Source organism: Rutidosis leptorrhynchoides, chromosome 1 (assembly GCF_046630445.1).
Source record: "Rutidosis leptorrhynchoides isolate AG116_Rl617_1_P2 chromosome 1, CSIRO_AGI_Rlap_v1, whole genome shotgun sequence".
In the NCBI taxonomy this organism is placed as follows: Eukaryota; Viridiplantae; Streptophyta; class Magnoliopsida; order Asterales; family Asteraceae; genus Rutidosis; species Rutidosis leptorrhynchoides.
This window is the reverse complement of record NC_092333.1, coordinates 620,551,811-620,571,777: the sequence shown is the minus strand read 5'-3', so window position 1 is coordinate 620,571,777 and position 19,967 is coordinate 620,551,811.

Sequence of the window (19,967 nt, the reverse complement as noted above, 5' to 3'; positions counted from 1 at the left end):
TTTTTTTTTAATTTAACCTGATTTAGAGTTTAGGGTTATGGTTTAGGGTTTAGTGTTTTGAGTTTACTCCGTAAACCCAAAACACTAAACCCTAAACTCTAAACTTTAAACCGTTCATATTAAAAATTCATTCTAAACCCTAATTTCTAAACCCTAAACATTGTTTTTCATTAATCAAAAGTCACTTTTTTTTTTTGGTTAACATACATCTGGTGCATGAATAGCAGGCAACATGCATCAGATGTATGTTAACGAGCTTTTTTTCAAAGAAAAAAAAATTCTGAATCTACACACAGAAAATAGATACCAGCAATTTTTTTTTTTTTTTTTTAAATCTGAGTTGTAGAACTAAATATATATATAAATCACTTATCCCAAAAAATGTTGTTTAGCGCTGGATCCTTCCCCTATATATATATATATATATATATATATATATATATATATATATATATATAATATATATGTGTGTGTGTGTGTGTATGTGTGTGTGTGTGTGAGAGAGAAAAGTTAGATAAAAAGTAAGAATTAAAATTTAAAGTAAATAAAAAATACAACGTAATTATAATTTTTATTAAACTATTTGTTTTTCGTTTGGGACTATAGAATTGAAACACCTCCTAAATCTAACCCTATTTCCATTAGCCGAACTCAACAGACAATGCATATATCGAATTCTTGTGTGCCCGAATCCAAGCCTAAAGATATAGCTGGTAACTTCACAAAAATAATAATAATAATAAATAAAATAAAACCCATCCGCCCTAGGAAACAAAACAATGGTGAGTCTTCTCATAATAGTCAAATCCGTAATTCCATAGTTGGATGGAAAACCTCCTCTCACATTATCGGAATTAAATACATAGTTAGAGGCACTCAGAAGCCTCTGAATACCACCAGTAATAACAGAATTCATGATGATTCAATGAATTTCAGACATTCTGCAAAAATTAATTCGGTTAATTGAAGTAGGAGGCCTAATATTTCAAGAAATCATAAAGGCCCTTATGGAAATTCCAAAAAGAACTCAATCTCTAGTTCAGAAGGTGGTGTTGGTAAGGACTTTGGTAAGAAGTTTGGGTTGCGGTGGGTGGAGAACCCACAATAGTATCATCCCAATTTGTAATCGTTATTCTCATTTTTTTCATGAAGATGCTCCCAATGAACATTCATGGTTTTGTATAGATGATAATACCGGAGGAAAAATCAATTGGTTTAAAAGCATTCATTTGTCTGAATTCCCATAGGGTGTGGCCATCTAAGAGACTAAATGTCCTGAGGTAATGGACAGAGTATGTAACATCCCTCCTTACCGCGACCACAATATTGTCCGCTTTGCCTGCAGCGCATGGTTTTTTCTTGGTGACCACACGAGGACTTCCCAGGAGGTCACCCATGCTAGTACTACTCCTGCTCGAGCACGCTTAACTGTAGAGTTCTAATGGGATCTGCTATGCTCGTAGCCCCAAAACGAGTTGTGTCTGGTAAACTTACAAGGGACTCACAAACAATCTTACACAATCCGATGTGGGATTGAGTTTACAAACTCTCCCACTTAGAATCCTGACGACCTTGTCAGGCCAAAACAAATTGATACCCAGGATCTATACCCTGAGAGACTAGTGCTCTGATACCATCTGTAGCATCTCTCCATACCACGACCACAATATTGTCCGTTTTGCCCGCAGGCGCACGACTTTTTTTTGGACACCACACGAGGCCTTCACGGGAGGTCACACATCCTAGTACTACTCCCGCTCGAACACGCTAAACTGCAGAGTTCTGACGAGATCTGTTGTGCTTGTAGCCCCAAAACGCGTTGTATCTGACAAGGATGAGAGTTAACTTATAAGGGACTCGCAAAAAATCTTACACAATCCCATGTGGGATGGGGTGTTACATAGTATGTTTGGGATGTTCCGACTTTAGCTATATTCAGAACCCTAAAGTAGGTAAATCGGGAGGTATGTTTACAGTTTGGGACACAAATTCATTTTCAATAACAGACGCAGTTTTAAGGAAATATTATTTGGCCATAAAAGGCAGATGGATAGGTAAAGAAACAGATACATTTTCGTGAATGTACAAGGTCAACATAATGATGAAGGAAAAATCGTGAAGTGGACATGCTTGGTGAAACTCATGGAATATAAGGATCCGAATTGGGTAATATGTGGCGATTTTAATGAAGTTCGATCTCCGTTTGAGCGATTAAATTTCCATTTTATCAAAAAATAACGTGCAACTATGTTCATTGATTTCATTGAAAAATCACACCTGCTGGAGGTCCCTCTTATCGGGAAGAAATACACAAGGATAAGCGATGATGGAGTGAAGTTAAGTAAGTTATACCGTTTTTTGCTTTCTGAAAGTTTTATTAATAATTGGGGAGATGTCACAATGATAGCCCTGGACCAAAATAACTATGATCATTGTCCCATTCTTCTTCGTGATAAAAACATTAATTTTGGGCCCAAGACTTTTAAAATATTTGACGTTTGATTGGAGAACATAGAAGTGGAAGAAGTAATTATTCATGACTGGAATAAAACTTTATTGTTCGTGCCTGGAATAAAACTTTTTCAGATACTAGAGTTGATTGTCGGTTTAGAAACAAACTAAAGAACGTCAAAGAAGCGTTACGTTCTTGGAGTAAAATTCAATATGGGTCGACCGACATTGATATAGTTGTTGCAAAAAAATAGTCATGGAACTTGAAGCAAAGGCTGATGCAGACTTGCTAATTGTCGATGATCGTGAGATATGGCTAAAAGCTATAGGTTAGTGGTTTAAAAGGGAAAAGGAAAAAAGACAGATGTTAAAACAGAAAGCCCGTTTAAAGTGGACCTCGAAAGGTGATGGAAATTTAAGATTTTTTCATTCTTCCATCAGACGCAAGTTCAACAAGTCCAACATTCACGGGCTCTATGTAAACGGAACCTGGCAGGAAAGCCCTAACATTATCAAGGGTGAAGTTTACAACTTTTTCAAAAAGCATTTTGAGAGAAATCAGGCCACTGATGAGGATGTCGAAGGACTCAACAACCTTAACTTCAATTCCATCTCTGAAATTGAAGAAGCAAATTTAGAAACAAGATTTCTTGAAAGTGAAATTTTAGAGGCAATAAAGGATTGTGCCGACTCGAAAGCTCGGGGGCCCGATGATTTTCAATATTAAGTGTTTAAAGAAACTTTGGTGGTTGATTAAAGATGAGCTTATAGGGGCGATTGATTGGTTTTGGTCTAAAAACTCATTCTCGAAAGGTTGTAATGCTTTTTCCGTGACTCTTATCTCGAAAAAAAGGATCCTATGGGGCTTGGTGACTACCGCCTAATCAGTTTAATCGGAAGCTATTACAAGATCCTCTCAAAAATACTAGCAAACCGCATTCGAAAAATAATTCAAAAAGTAATTGACTCCGAGCATAGTGACTTTATTATAGGGCGGCAAATCCTAGATGGCATACTAATTGCATCCGAGACAATAAATGAACAGAAAAGGAACAAGCAAAAAAGCCTACGTTTAAAATTCGATTTCGCAAAAACATTAGATAGTATAAATTGGATTTTCCTTTATTCGATTATAAATTGTATGAGTTTCGGATCTAGTTGGCGTACATGGACAAACAATGGAGTTTACACCGAAGAAAGGGTCCGTTAAGGTGACCCCTTATCCTCATATCTTTTCATAATTGCAGCCTAGGGGTTAAATCCATTAGCAAAAAAGGCTATCGAGCATCGTACAATTAAAGGATTAGTGGTGGGAAGTGACAACATAGTGGTTTCTCATTTGCAATATGCGGATGATACTATTTTTTGGAGAATGGAATAAAAAACACGAGAAATATAATGAAGCTCCTAAAATATCGTGAGAAGATATCCGAGCTAAAAGTCAATTTCACAAAGAGCTACTTACACGGTATTGGTGTTTCTAATAGCGAGATAGAGGAAATGGCAGCAACCATGAGGTGTAGTATCGGTACAATTCCCTTCACGTACCTTGGTTTCCCAATCGGGAGTAAAATGAACAAAAAGAAGGATTAGGATCCGGTTATAGATAAGTTTAAAAATAGAATTTTGGATTGGAGGGAAAAGACGATGTTTTATGGGGGTTGTAACACTCTTATAAGGTCGGTTCTTAGTAGTATCTCGTTGTATGCTTTCTCCCTCTTACGCGCTACATCGTGTGTTATCAACTTGGTGAAGGTTTGCATCGTAATTGTTTTTTGGGCGGGTCGGGGGACATTTTTATAATGCCTTGGGTTATATGGGAAACCATTCTTGGGTCTTTCGAGTCGGCCGGGTTAAATATTTGGTCACCAAAGGAAAAACTTACCTCTTTTAAGGAAATGGTGGTGGAGATTTCAACTTGAAAGCAATGCATCTATGGTAAAATCGTGAAAAGCATTTATGGGAGGGATGGGGGTTAGTGATATCGAACAAACAACACTTGTTACAAGGGGTCGATTTGGAATAATGTCATAAACTTAAAAAAGGAAAAATTGAATTTAGACCTAAATTTTGCCAATTCGTTCGTTAAAGTGTTAAGTAATGGTGTTGTTACACTATTTTGGAAAAATTTGTGGATTGGAAATAAGCTATTATGTGAACGTTTTGGAAAAGTTTTCAGGTTGGAAATAGACACAAATTCCACTATAGCTTCCGAAATGGTAAAACACGATGGCACGTGGGATTATTCATGGGCTTGGCATAAGGAGCCTACGAGCCGGTCGCTGGCAAGAATTGTTGTCCCTAAAAGTGTTGTTGACTGACTTCAAATATAACGATAAGGAAACTTATACATGGGCCTGGTCGATGCAATACAACAGGTATTTCTCATCATCCATGTTATCCGATTTAATGAGTGATAAGCTGCTACAAATCAGCAGTCCCCAAAATGAAACATTGGGCAACAAGCTTTTACCTCAAAATATAGGTGTATTAATTTTGCGGGCGTTAAGAAATTGGTTACCAGTTCGAGTGGAATTGGATAAAAGAGGGATAGATCTCGAATCGACGTTGAAAATCTAGATCATACACTTAATATTGTAACTTCGCAAAGGAAAACTAGGATAAAGTGTTTCGGTGGTTAGGAATCAACAACAACCCATCATGGACTCTCTAAAGGAAATACTCAAAGGTAATATTCTCACCGATGCAGGAACAGAGCCAAGTATTCGTCAAGCTTGCATTTGGGTTATTGCATATGTAATTTGGCGCAATCACAATCATAAACCGTTCTGAAAATCGATCTCAATGGTCCTGATGGCTGTCCATTATATCCAAACAAGGAGCTTCAAATGGATATCGATTTGTGCAAAGAACCTTGAACTTTTTTGCTTGCAATGGTTATCGAATTCAAATTACTTTGATGATAAAGGATATCATCCTAGTCGAGTTGTAATTCTAGAATTTTTACTGTATTTTGTTTCGTTTGTTCGTTTTTTCATTATGTTTTAAAATTAATTAATGTCTGTATTCTTTTATTGTCTATGAGAAATGGATATACATTAAACAAAAAGTGTTGGTCAAATTGTACCTATTGACTAGCTATATAATGTGATCAATTTTGGTAATACTCAAAAAGTAGTGCTACACTATAATTTTCAAAGGTTCAAATATGTAACCTAAGTTTTTCTTAGGGTGATTTTAAATCGACCCAAAAGTCAATTTTAATTTTCATTTTCAAATTATTTTTCACTTTCGTCAAATTAACTTTTTTACTTTTGTTATTGTCACATTACTTGTTTTTTTACGTTTTTCATATTACTTTTTTTCTGCTAGACAATTTATCTCTCTCCTAACTTTGAAAATATTTATTTTTATCTGAGAATGGGAAGACAAGTTTCGATGTAAAAAACTAACAAATACACCTCTATATCAATAGTCAAGTTTTTGAAAAAATAATACTAAGTAATTACACATGGTTTTATTTCAAATAGATCTTTTTAAAAAACTGCTTGATGACCGTGAACGATTGATTGATCGTAGGGATACATGTGATTGTCGACTTAAGACATATTGTGGGTTACTATGTGCTTGCGAACTTTCGATGCATATAAATTCAAGTGAGTATATCTTCTTTTACACCCAATTAATTTTTAATTTTCAACTGTTCATTTTAAAAATATAAATAAAATAACACTTATTTATATTAGACTACTGAAATAAATACATTACCTTAGATTCGATTGATGATTTTGGAGGAAGCTAGATGTATCACCATCAACATCTGTGTAAGATGATGATGTTAGCTGTGATAGTCACCTGCGGAATTTTAAAGAATACTTTAACAAGCAGTCTAAACTTGAGAAAAAAAATTTGTTAAAAAAGCTGAAAGATATATTAAGTTCAGGTACAACAGATACTCGAGAACCTTGAGTTCAAAAAAATACTCGTGGAAGACCAACAAGGAAGAAAACGCAAAAAACAATGCGTTCTGATCCAGTTCATCAAGAATCTCGCAGATATAGCTGTACAGTTGTGCCTAATTATTTTAAGCAAGATTCTACTAAGGAGACAATAAGACACTGTTCATGTGAGTTTAACATGAACAAGGAACCGACAATCGACTTGAACGAGGATCCATATAAGTTCGAGAGTCCAGATGTGTTTGATTTGAACGAATTTCCAACAACGAAAAGTTCTAGTATGTTTGACGATGTTCCAAATTTATATCATCCATACATAAAAAATATATAAAATGTTCTTGGTGATGGAAATTGTGGTTATCGAGCACTACCTCTCTCCTTCAGATTTAAAAAAAGTAATAAAGCTTATGCATGTTTTATGTTTTATTGAAGCATCACAAAGAGCTATATGAAGTACAATTACAAAATTGAGATTTTTGGTATAGTTTTTTTCAAGTGAGAAGAAATGCTATTTAAAAAGTAATTATTATAGAAGTAAAGTATAGAATCATTGACTTTCGAATAGTCATATACTCATCTATTTATAGTTTCTAAAATCCTATAATGATGATGTCATTATTAGGCTATTTTCTTTGTTAGGAAAAAATCAAAAATAAAAAGAAAAAATCTAAGCCATCTTGATGATGTCATTAATATTAATTAAATATTTACCCACTTAAATATTTATTTAGGATTATTATCATATATACCCTTCTTAACTTTAATAATAACATATTTACCCACTTAAATATGATTATATCATATGAGCCCATTTTAAACATATAAACTCATCATATTTACTCATTTATTCAATCTTAATGTGATACGTCTTTATGCCTTAATTTTTTTAGCGGCAATTATTCATGCTTACTTTTTTTCTTCTCTGAGCTATGTACTATGATATTAACTACCATAATTGATACATGCTAATCATCTAATTCTCCTCAACGGTATAAAGCTATTATAAGGTGAGAATACATAATGTGATCACTATTAGTTATCTTTATATATCTTTAGCTGACTAGAACATTTTTTTATTGTTGTTAATTTCTCTTAATTGATAAGCTACGGATACTATAAATCACATTTCGTCAAAGAATTGATACGCACATCTAACTAATTACAATTGTTTACTTCTTTTGCTCACATCACATGTAGCACTTCAGTTATTGTCTTGACCAACAATATGATGAGATAACAATATTGATTTACATACATATACAACGATATTACTACAATAATGAAAATGATAATGATTCACCTTTCTATTTTGGGATGTCTCATTTCAAGTACCTACTTGATATTTCAATCAATTAGAAGAGGTTATTCCTGGAGAGAGAAGATTTCTAATTGGTGGAGAATGAAGTTAGTGGAATTTTCTAAAACTTTGTGCAAAAAGTAACTGGATACTTGTAGTCGGACGGAGGGAGTATTATATTGTTATTATTATTCAGATATAGGTTTTCTTTACAGGATTAATTACGTTGCATATTTATGCGAAATACATGTCTCAATAAAATTGAAAAATAATATTTGTGATCAAAATTGAAAGTAAGTGGTGGGAGAATAAATGTAGTTCATTTATTCTGGCTAAGTTAAGTATATCAATATGTTTGTAAAAATAATGACAAGTTTTTTAGTCAGAATATGTGGTTCCATGGGTCATTAAACTAAATGACTTTAGCATTTACGTACACTTATGTGATGTCCCGTCCAAATCCACTTAGACAAAAACATCATTCATTGATTTCATAGTGAGGTTTTGACCTCTATATGATACGTTTTGTAAACATTGCATTCTTTTGAAAAGGCACACCATAAATGAATATATAAATCCAAGGTTTTCAACGTCTGATGATCTCTACGTATAGACAATCACCTTATATAATAGTTTACCATAATACATTCGTGGACAATGCGGTCAAAATAAGATACATGGTGATGATTTTGTGAATGCAAAGTTTTCTCGAATAAAGCATGTATGACTCCATACACATATCTTGTATAACGTATAAGCAAACAGCGAAAGACTTCTAGAAACCTGAGAATAAACATGTTTTAAAGTGTCAACACAAAGGTTGGTGAGTTCATAGTTTTAATGTTGCACATATTCTGTATATAAAGGTGGATCACAAGATTTCAGTTGTTTCATCTAGAAACGTTTATCAAAATATTCTACAAGATGGAGCACCCTGGTAACTAAACTTTAACGTCTATATAATAAGTACCCTTGTTTTAGCATACATGCAACCAACATGTACAATATAAGTAAACCAACGTGTACTAAACTCAAATAGCATACGTCTGTTTTATAGTTCAGGCTAGGGTTTCTATACCTGGAACAGACGGGGATGTCAAGCCCTATGGATCCATATACTACTACTCGCGCCCACCAGTTCTTATAACTGGCAGTTACTAGTTACCAAAGCTAAGGGATTTTCAGTTCAAACTCAGTGTAGAATTTAGTATGTACTTGTATCCATTGCGCTTAAAATAAAGTGCATGTATTCTCTGTCCAAAAATATATATTGCAAAAGCAATCAAAAAGGGAGCAAATGAAACTCACCTTAGCAGCACATAAGGTCATTCATCGAAATGTGACCTGTAAGACCCTGTTTCAGTTTCTGTTTTGTTCAGATGATTGGGACGCCGTCCAAGAGGTGGGACGCCGTCCATCAAAGAAAGACTGGACGCCGTCCAGATTGTTGGACGCCGTCCAGATGAACTGGCGGGCCAGCTGTGCAGTTTTGTTATATTAAGAGGGGCATTTGTGTCTTTTCACTTGAGGCCGGATGTGAGGCCATATTATCAGTTTGGAATCCAACTTTGGATCATATTTCACATCCACAAACACTCTCGCTTCATTCTTAGAGAGAGAGTTCTAGAGGGAGATTTGGTGATTTGGAGAAGAAGGAGCTTGAATCGATCAAAAGCCCAAGTGTAAAAGTTGTTCATCTCGTTCATGGCTACGTGGTGGTTGTTGTGGTAAGCTCTAACTTCGATTTTCATTGTTGGATTTGATATTCAATGTTAGGGTATTTATTGTATGTCCGTGAATAAGACCCACTAGTTGATAAATGGATGATTAAGCTAGTAAATGGTGTTGATAACCATTGTTGGTAGGTTTTGGGTTGGTTGATGAAATTGATTAGTTGATAATCTTGTTCGAGTGTTGATATCACTAGTAACTTAGGTTATAAGTGATTATTTGTGTAAGCTTGCAAAAATGATGTTTTGACTTGAGATTAGGTCAAAATGGGTTTTGGTGTCAAATGATGCAAGTAATGTGTTTTGATGATGAAAACCTTGGGTAAATGGGTTGTTGGAACATAATCACTAGTCGATTGTGATTATGGGTGTTTCGGGTAAGATTTGACTTGGTCAAGTGGAAGTAAGTGCAAACGGGTCAATATTGCACTTATTGGTGTTTTGGGCATAAGCTAGAGTGTTTAGCTTATTTGTCTGTGGATTACCTAGGTGATTTTCATTTGGAAGTTTAAGAGCTCAAGCGGGATTGCTTTTCAAGTAATCGAGGTGAGTGGAATATTTATACGCTTATGTATATAATTTGGTTGCTTGTGTGCGCCGTGGTAAGTGACATCCGTTAGGATTCACTTTTCGTGGACCACAATTGAGTTGGGAAAATATAGTGAGTGATATCCGTGTGGATAGCTCTTCGTTGGCTATATTTGTTTTGTGTATGTGGCAAGTGATAAACGTTTGACCTATCGCTCTTTGTCGGCCACATGTGTGTGTGTGTGTTTGGAATGTGGTGAGTGATATCCGAAAGGAATGACTCTTTGTCCACCACGATTGGGGGTGATCATGTGACGAGTGATTAACGTTTGACCTATCGCTCTTCGTCGGTTACATGTGAGTATTTGGTTATGTGGCGAGTGATTAATGTTTGACCTACCGCTCTTCATCGGCCACATGTGTGTTTGGGTAAGTGGCGAGTGTTATCCGTTTTGGAATTCACTCTTCGTTATCCACTTATCATAGGATGGTAAGCGGTTTCGCTTTTCGTCAGCCATCCTTGTGATTGAGGTAAGTGTTAACATTTCGGTTGCACTTTTCGTTGGCCTCATGGCGCGTAGTGATGAGTGGTTAATGATATTGACCTACCGCTCTTCGTCGATCACGTACGCGTTGCGATGGTTGGTGAGTGGTTAACGTATTTGACCTGCCGCTCTTCTTCAGTCACCATCGAGTCGAATGTTGACATGGGCGTATATTGGGTTGTGTAGGTTCTATTAGCATTGTACGTATGATTATTCGTTTATTCATTTATTGCGGTTTGCTAATGATATTGCGTTGTTTGTGTAGGTGTATGCAAGTCATTGAATTATATATATTTGTATAAGTATTGCATTCACTAAGCATTAGCTTACCCTCTCGTTGTTTACATTTTTAGGTTCGGTGGCGGACGTGGCAAGGGTATGCTCGGGACTAGATGATTTTTCCCCTTTTGATTCTTGCTTGGATTATATTTTGGATTCGGCCTAGGATTTGGGTAGTTTATCCCCAAACATCATGCTTGTAATTTGTTTGGAACTTAAACTCTTTTGGGTCGAAATTGCTACTTAAACGTAATTTGGGTTGTTGTGGGCCCGGTGTTGTAAAACTCGTTTTGATTATGTAAATCTCTTAATTATAATTATTATAATGTATTGTGAAAGGGTTTTCGTGTAAAAGCGTCGAGAAGCGGGTTTTCCGCCCGCGTGATTTGAAAAAAACTGAGCAGGAACTTTTAGTACATTTGGACGCCGTCCAAAAGTCTTGGACGCCGTCCAGCCCTTAAGAACTGGACGCCGTCCAGGTAACTGGACGCCGTCCAGATGAACTGTCACAGAAATTTTTTTTAAGGTGTGTGTTTGGATGGATAACGGGTTGGGTCGTTACAAGTGGTATCAGAGCATGGTCTAAGGGATTTAGGTGACTTGAGATAGGCGCCTAGACTTAGACTTTTGTGTGTGCTATTATGCGGGACTTGTAGGATTACGGGTCGGTTCGGGTTTTAGTTAGTGCCTTAAAGAATAGGTGAACTAACTATGTATTGATTATGTGTTACTAAACATGTTGTTTTGTGTTGAATATCTAGCGAGATGGTTGTTATATTCATGAGCTCGGCATGGCGTGTGAGCGTAATAATGCTTCGCGACCATTATTACGGTTGCAAGCCAAGTCAAGTAAGTGATGTACAACAAGTGTTGAACTAGATGGGATGTGCAAATGGTGGCGTATTTATTTAATTGTGAATATTGTTCGCGACGGTGTATATAATTTATTCGTGTTGCGTTCCTAACCGAATTCATTTCTTAGAATGAAGACGAGGAACGAACATGATAATGGTGATCAAGGCGAGGACTCCGAGTTCACGGCTAAGGTAGAGGCCATCTTCGAACGTCAAAAAGCGGAGTTTCTAGAGGACGTTAAAAAGATGTTCTTAGATACGATTGACGAGTAAGTAGTCAATCTAGTCAAGGAACAAGTTAAGGTTGTTCTTCTCGAGGATAATGTGAGAAGGCGAGACTTCTACTACAAAAATTTCAAGGATGCTCAACCTCCCACTTTTGATGGTGAGTGAGATCCACTTAAGAGTGCTCGATGGATCTCTGATATGGAGGGGGCCTTTCGTACTAGTGAGTGCCCTCTCGATAAGAAGACGAGGTATGGTAGTAGAATGCTAAGGGGTGACGCCAAGTTGTGGTGGGATGCGAAAGTTCAACTCTATGGTGATGAACAATGTATGGAGTTCACATGGGACGAGTTTAAGACAGAATTTTTCAAAGAGTACCGAACTTCGGCTGATCTTTCTAGGCTTAAAGATGAGTTGCGTGCTTTGAGGCAAGGGTCAATGGATTTAAACACTCTCAAATCCGTTTTCTTATCGAAGACCCAATTTTGCCCGGAGTATATCGGGAATGATCACATGTTGAAAGAAGACTTTTACTGAACCTTGGACGACCGCTACCAAGAGAAGATTAGTAGGAATTCGGAGAAAACTTTGGACGAGTTGTTTGACATGGCGAAAGGTTTTGAGGCGTTTGTCTCGAAGGCAAGTGTTTCCGATGCTAGTAAGCGAAAGTCCGAGACTACGATGCATTCGATCAAGAAAAGTAAGAGTACTTCCGAGGGTGGCGGAAGTGTGAAGAAGAGTGGTACCGGTGCTTTTGTACCCACGTGTTATAATTGCGGACAACGGGGTCATTTGTCGAGCGAATGCACGAATGCGAAGTCAAACAAGGTTACATTTTTTAATTGTCGAAAAGAGGGACACCGAAAGTCGACGTGTCCGGAGTTAGTTGGTGATGCATGAGAACCTGACGATGATGTTCAGGTAATTTTCGACTATCTTATTGAAACATACTTATGATGTTGTTTGATGCATTTTGTGTTAGTGCATAGTGTAATGAGGGGTAGCGTTCCTTATGGAATTAACCTATGTGGATGGTCCGGTTGACGGGCGAAGGGCGTAAGACTTGGTGCTTCCAAGCATTCCTTGGTGTTGGGCGAAAGATTTTACCAAGCCATGAGAATGGGCTTTGGTGTTGTTTTGGGTGGCGCGTAGTCGCTTTAGTGTAGTGATGGGTGACATCGGATGAATGGAACCCTAGGTAACAAGTCTTTTGACTTTGATAAATGTTATAGTGGAGTCTATGTGACGCGATGTCAGGTGCCCCTTTTATACCTGCAAGTGTAATGTTCGACTCCGACGGTATTGTGGTTACATTGTACTTAGGGTACTGGAGTGAAACCCTTAGGTACATGAGTGACTAGATGGAACTTTAACAAGTTATGGCAATCGAAGGGTTGCAAGAATAAAGTTTGTGTAATTTGTGGTACACTTTTCGTTCGAAGTGTTTAAGGATAGGTTAAGGTCCTTAGTATGCTCAAGGTTGGGGCAAGATATGGTGATGGGTCGTGTGAACCCAATTATTAGTAAAGTCTACCTTTGGTAGCATTGTACGGTTGTACAAAATGCGGTTATGGAACGTAGTTCCAAGTGGGGGAGTTACACTCCCACACGAGGAGGTTTTAGTGTGAGATTTCGGATGATGCTCATAGTGGATCTGAAATTTGTGTCGGGACCTAGTTTTGGTCAATTTGTGGTAGAGTACAATTTCGGTTAAATTGTACTTATGATTTTGGATTTAAATTATCACCGAGGTGGTAATGTGGTAAATCTCGTTGGGAGATAATGAATGTGTTTGACGAGCAAGGTGAAATCCCTCGGTTAAGGGGTGTGCGTGTCAGATTCCTTGCTAGAAGATTGTTGTCTTGGACCTATGTGCGATATAGGTGGTTCTTGCTCGATTGTGTTGGTGTTGTGTACGCGTACGTATGATGCATATACGTATTTAATGTATTTATTTGTGTAGTATGAATGTGGTATTGTCGCGATGTTTAAGACACCACTCATTGGTTTGATTGACATGTGGAGTTGTCGCGGTGTTTAAGACACCACATGGTCATGGGGGTGAGTTAGTCGCGGTGTTTAAGACATCACCCGAGGAATTAGTGATTACGCGGTGTTAAGTACACTAATGGATTTTGTGGTGAAATGCAATTTCGGTTAAATTGTATGTATTGTGGCAAGTGCTATCCAATTGCGAGGATTCACTTTTCATTGGCCACGGTTGGATTGTGATAAGTAGTAAGTGTTATCCGTTCGGATTCGCTTTTCGTCGGCTACTTATTGGTGTGTGGAATGCGTTTTCCGATAGGAATCGCTTTTGGTTTGGCCATGTGTGAGGAGAGGTAAGTGTGATCCGTGAGGATGCACTTTTTGTCGGCCTCTTGTTGCGTAGTGGTAAGTGGTTAACGTTTGACCTACCGCTTTTCGTCGGCCACGTACGCGGGAGGATGTGGGGCAAATGGTATCAAATCGTGAGGATTCACTTTTCGTCGGCTCCATTGTATTGTTTGTTGGCCATATTATTGGTGCGTTGCTACTTTAGCGATGTACATGATAAGGGTACGCTAAAGGGATTGCTAACTTGGTACGAGTTTGGAATGTTAGCTTGTTTATGTCATGCGGACGAGGCATGAGTTCGTTCCGGTTCGTGGACGAAGCGAGATTTTAGTGCTCGGTTTGGTAGTTTGGTAAATCACGGATGATGATTTAAATCGAAAGGGTAACTTTTAAGTAAAGTCGCCTAAGGAGTCGTGTGAAATCTTTGGATTGTGGAAACTGTTGTGGACATCGAGTTTTAGACATATGTAGGAGGACCATACATTGCGGGTCCTGTTGGTAAAGTGGCGAGGATCACGGGGACGTGATCCAAATTAAGTGGGGGAGAGTTGTAAGACCCTGTTTCAATTTCTGTTTTATGCAGATGATTGGGACGCCATCCAAGAGGTGGGACGCCGTCCAGCAAAGAAAGACTGGACGCCGTCCAGATTGTTGGACGCCGTCCAGATGAACTGGTGGGCTAGCTGTGCAGTTTTGTTATATTAAGAGGGGCATTTGTGTCTTTTCACTTGAGGCTGAATGTGAGGCCATATTATCAGTTTGGAATCCAACTTTGGATCATATTTCACATCCACAAACACTCTCACTTCATTCTTAGAGAGAGAGTTCTAGAGGGAGATTTGGTGATTTGGAGAATAAGGAGCTTGAATTGATCCAAAGCCTGTGACGACCCGGAAATTTTTGACCAAATTTAAACTTAATCTTTGAATGATTTTGACACGATAAGCAAAGTCTGTAATGTTAAGTCTCGAAAACTTTGGAACAGTTTACATGAATTCATTTGACCTTTGACTATTCCTGACGATTCACGAACCACTATATGTAAATAAATACATATATATTTAAATGTATATATAAATTTGAAATAGAAACTTATATGAATTAATTCATTTGTGTAAATAAAATAAAAATATGATATTATGATAATTAATGTTTAAAACATATCTATATATATATATATATATATATATATATATATATATATATATATATATATATATATATATATATATATATATATATATATATATATATATATAATATAAAATATAATTATTAAATAATAGTATTAATCGTTTGTCGATTCGTTGGTATTTAAATAAGTGATTCAAACTTATGTGTTTTTAAAATAAATAAAAGCTCATTAATAGACTACGTAAACTTCAGACTAATTGAAAATACATTTACTATCTTATTTTGAATTTTAATTAATTTGTATATTCTAGATGGGATTGAGCTCGAATGACAGGTCAATTTTTATGATCGATATGAAATAAGTTTAAACTCGAAATTTTGATAAGTTCAAATTTTAACGTTGGTCCATAATTAAGTTTTATCAATTTTAAGTTTGATAAAAAAATACAATTAAAATACCCTAAGTTAAGTTTTAATACTCCGTATAGATTACTTGGAATTTAAAAATATATAATGGATTAACCTTTTTTGATCAGGTTTCAATCAGTTAATGACCAGGATAAATAAATGTATTTAATTTAAAAATATGAGATTGTTCTAAATATTTTTTTATTTAACTGTTTAGCAATAGACACGATCGGTAATTAGAATTCATAAATTTATGTGATGGCTTTACTATACCTTAGATATTTTTAAGTTCCTGCACGTTTATGATCCACTTGTATTACTATAATCCATATTATATTATTATTGTTAAAAATTATTAGTAATATATATAATTACATACAGACTCATGATTTCAATCATAAGGCACCTTCACCACTTCACTTTCTAAATTCATGTTTAATTCAAGAATCCTCACCCTAACCATTTCATCAAACCACCACCCTTTGTAGATCACCACAACATCAACCGAACACCATGATCGCTTGCTAATGCAACTCGTTTTCTGTTAAAACCAAAGCCTTTCTTGTTGGTTGTTCGATAACCATCCACTTCACACCCATCTACTTTAGTCGATCACCACATCTCAACCATTACCTCCACCATCCTTCTTGACAAGCACCAGCACCCTTTCCTATTTCTATTTCGTTGAACCTCCATCAATCTATCATCGATCACCACCTTCTACCACCTTGAATACTCTCTTTCATCTCTTTCTCTTTTCCTTCTTATTCATTGAATCAACTCAACTCTTGCCACCATCGGATACACCATGATCACCACCATCATCTTATTTCATTTTTCTGTTTCTTGATGAACACCATTCGCCACCATGAACAACCTCAACCATCGGAGACCACTTCACCACTCTTGAACCCACTTAACCCACATTCCTTTTATCTTCCTGTTTCGCGTATAAACACCAAGACCTCTCAAAACACAAACAACAACCGCCTGCTCAATTTTTCTTTCTTTTCGATCAAACATCCCAAACTCAAACCCATTTGGACAAATCACCATACAATCCACACCACCATCACTAAAGCTCGTCACTGTTTACAGCCCATCCCCGTCACCATCACACCATCACCATATTTTATTTCCTTCATTCTCGGTTGACGCTACTGTTATTTGTTTCTGTTGACAATGAAAACCCAACAACCATTATAAAGTGACTTCTACTGCTTCTGCTTTATTTCTCGCTGTTGGACTACAGCTGTACGCAACACTTTTATATTCCTATTTTTGTGATTTAGTGACAAGGATGATAGTGACTAATGGACTTCCAAAATCCTACCAGGTTTTCGTTAAATGGGGCTGTATATGGGCTTCAAGAATACCAAAATATTGGGCCATATAAAACCCACTTATTTCATACGGTTGGACTACTGCACCCTCATGTTTATCACCGCCACATTTTCGTTTCATTTCTGTTAGAATAAAGATAATAAAATAAATTAATAATACACAAGATAACGATAATGACAGTTAAACGATGGTGTTTATGATCGAAGAAGACGGTGGTGACAAGATGATTATGATCGGGAATATAGAGATGTCGTGATTTTTTTTTTATATTAGTGATGATAAAGGCAATGATTATGAGAAGTGATGATGTTGAGAATGACGGTGATGGTTTGATGACAATCGATGATGATCTCATGATGATGTACATGGGATGATGTATGATGTATGCGATGTTAATGATGATGGGTAAGCGAGGTAATGATGATTACGGGATGATTGGATTATGAAGACGATGATGATGGATACGGTAACCGTGAGGATTATTATGATGATACGAATGATATATGATGTCGATGATGAGGTTGATGACCCGTTGATGATGATAATGATGATGATGATGGTCGATGTTGATAACGGTGATGATGATCCATCGATTATGATGTTGATTATGGTATAAATCGACTAATATTATTATTGTTATTTATTATTATTATTATTATTATTATTATTATTATTATTATTATTATTATTAATATTATTATTATTAATATTTTTATTATTATTATTATTATTTTTATTATTATTATTATTATTTTTAAACTAACACTAAATATTAAAATTATGATTATTATGATTATTATTATTATTATTATTATTATTATCATTAGTATTAATAGGATTATCAAGATTATTATTATTATTATTATTATTATTATTATTATTATTATTATTATTATTATTATTATTATTATTATTATTACTACTACTACTATTATCATAGGTATTAGTATTATTATTAGTAGTATTATTATAAAGATTATTATTTTCATTATCATTATTATTAAACTTGTCATTTTTATTAAAAACTACTAATATTAACATTATTTTTATTATTATTATTATTATTATTATTATTATTATTATTATTATCATTTTTAGCATTTTATGAATATTAATATTACTTCTATGAAAATCACTATTATTATTAATTTTATGATTATTATTATTATTATTATTATTATTATTATTATTATTATTATTATTATTATTATTATTGTTATTATTATCATCATCATCATCATCATTATTATTATTAACATTAAAATTATTATTTTTAAAAATTATTTATCTAAAGTATACATAAAATAAATATAGTTAACTTATGAATGAAATATATAAATTACTAAAATAACAATTAATAATAATATAAATAAATTGTTCGAATACGATTATGTGTATTAATATATATACCTGATATAGGTTCGTGAATCCGAGGCCAACCTTGCATTGTTCAGTTCAGTCGTATGCATATTTTTACTACAAAATATCGTATTGTGAGTTCATTTGCTCCCTTTTACTCTTTACATTTTTGGGACTGAGAATACATGCGCTACTTTTACAACTGCTTTATTAAATGCTTTTGAAATACATTTTGAACTGCGAATACATAAAATGCTTTTATAAATGTTTGACGAGATAGACACAAGCAAAACATTCCTCGAATGAATTATGTGGACGTGATAATTGCCACAATTGATATGAATATTTTTCCCCTGATTATTATTGCTTGGTAACCTAAGAATTAGGGAACATCACTAATTTTGAGAATTAGTGCACGCCTAATTGAAGCGAATCCTAAAGGTAGCTACCGGGTTTAACACCCCCACCCAGAATGTTCACTAGACGGAAGGGCTAGTGGGCGTGGTGTTTAGTACTTCGAAGTTTATATGATTATTATACAGACGAGATGTTCTATTTTGGGGATATTATTATGTGCATTATATGTTAAGGTCGGTTACCAAGCCAAGCTATGAAAGCAATGAAAAGTGAATGTTAAGTATCGAGAGAATGATTTTATACACAGGTTATGTGTATGTTATTTTTGTGCACAAGATATGTGTACGATTACTAAGATTTATGAAAGATGATTTCGTACACGAGAAAGGTGTACTGTATTTAAAGGATATCGCATGTACATTACAGGTGGGTATAGGATTCGGGCCCATTTGTACCATGCATCATTTAAATATTGCGGTCTATCAAAATTATGAAATTTATTGTTTTATGATAAACTTATGAACTCACCAACCTTTTAGTTGACACTTTAAAGCATGTTTATTCTCAGGTATAAAAGAAATCTTCCGCTATGCATTTACTCATTTTAAAGACATTATTTGGAGTCGATCATCGCAATGGGACCAGATGTTGGTGACTTAATCCAGATGGATTAGGACGGGGTATGACATGTGGTATCAGAGCGGTGGTCTTAGCGAACCAGGTCTTGCATTAGTGTGTCTAACTGATAGTTGTTTAGATGCATTAGTGAGTCTGGACTTCGACCGTGTCTGCATGTCAAAAGTTTTGCTTATCATTTCTAGTCGAAAATCATCTGCTTATCATCCTTAAGAAATTACCTGCTTATCATTATTAGTCTAGACACGTCTTGCTATGTTAATTGCATAGGCAGTGTATAGATAAATTCATATCTTAGCGTATCTGTTATTGTTACCTTTGCCTGACAGTTTCCGTAGATTCCTCCGTAACGTATGGAATTTTAGTATTATATATGCATATGTAAATTATGTATTACAGGGTACTAATCTACATCCTATAATCTATTTCTTATCGAAAATCCTTCATCTGATCGTACGAGATGAATCCCTCAACCAGTTCGAATTCCTCGGATTCCGACAGCTATTCCGATATGGATATCCACCTGAGCTCCGAAAGCATGCGTCACTAGAATGAATCAACCA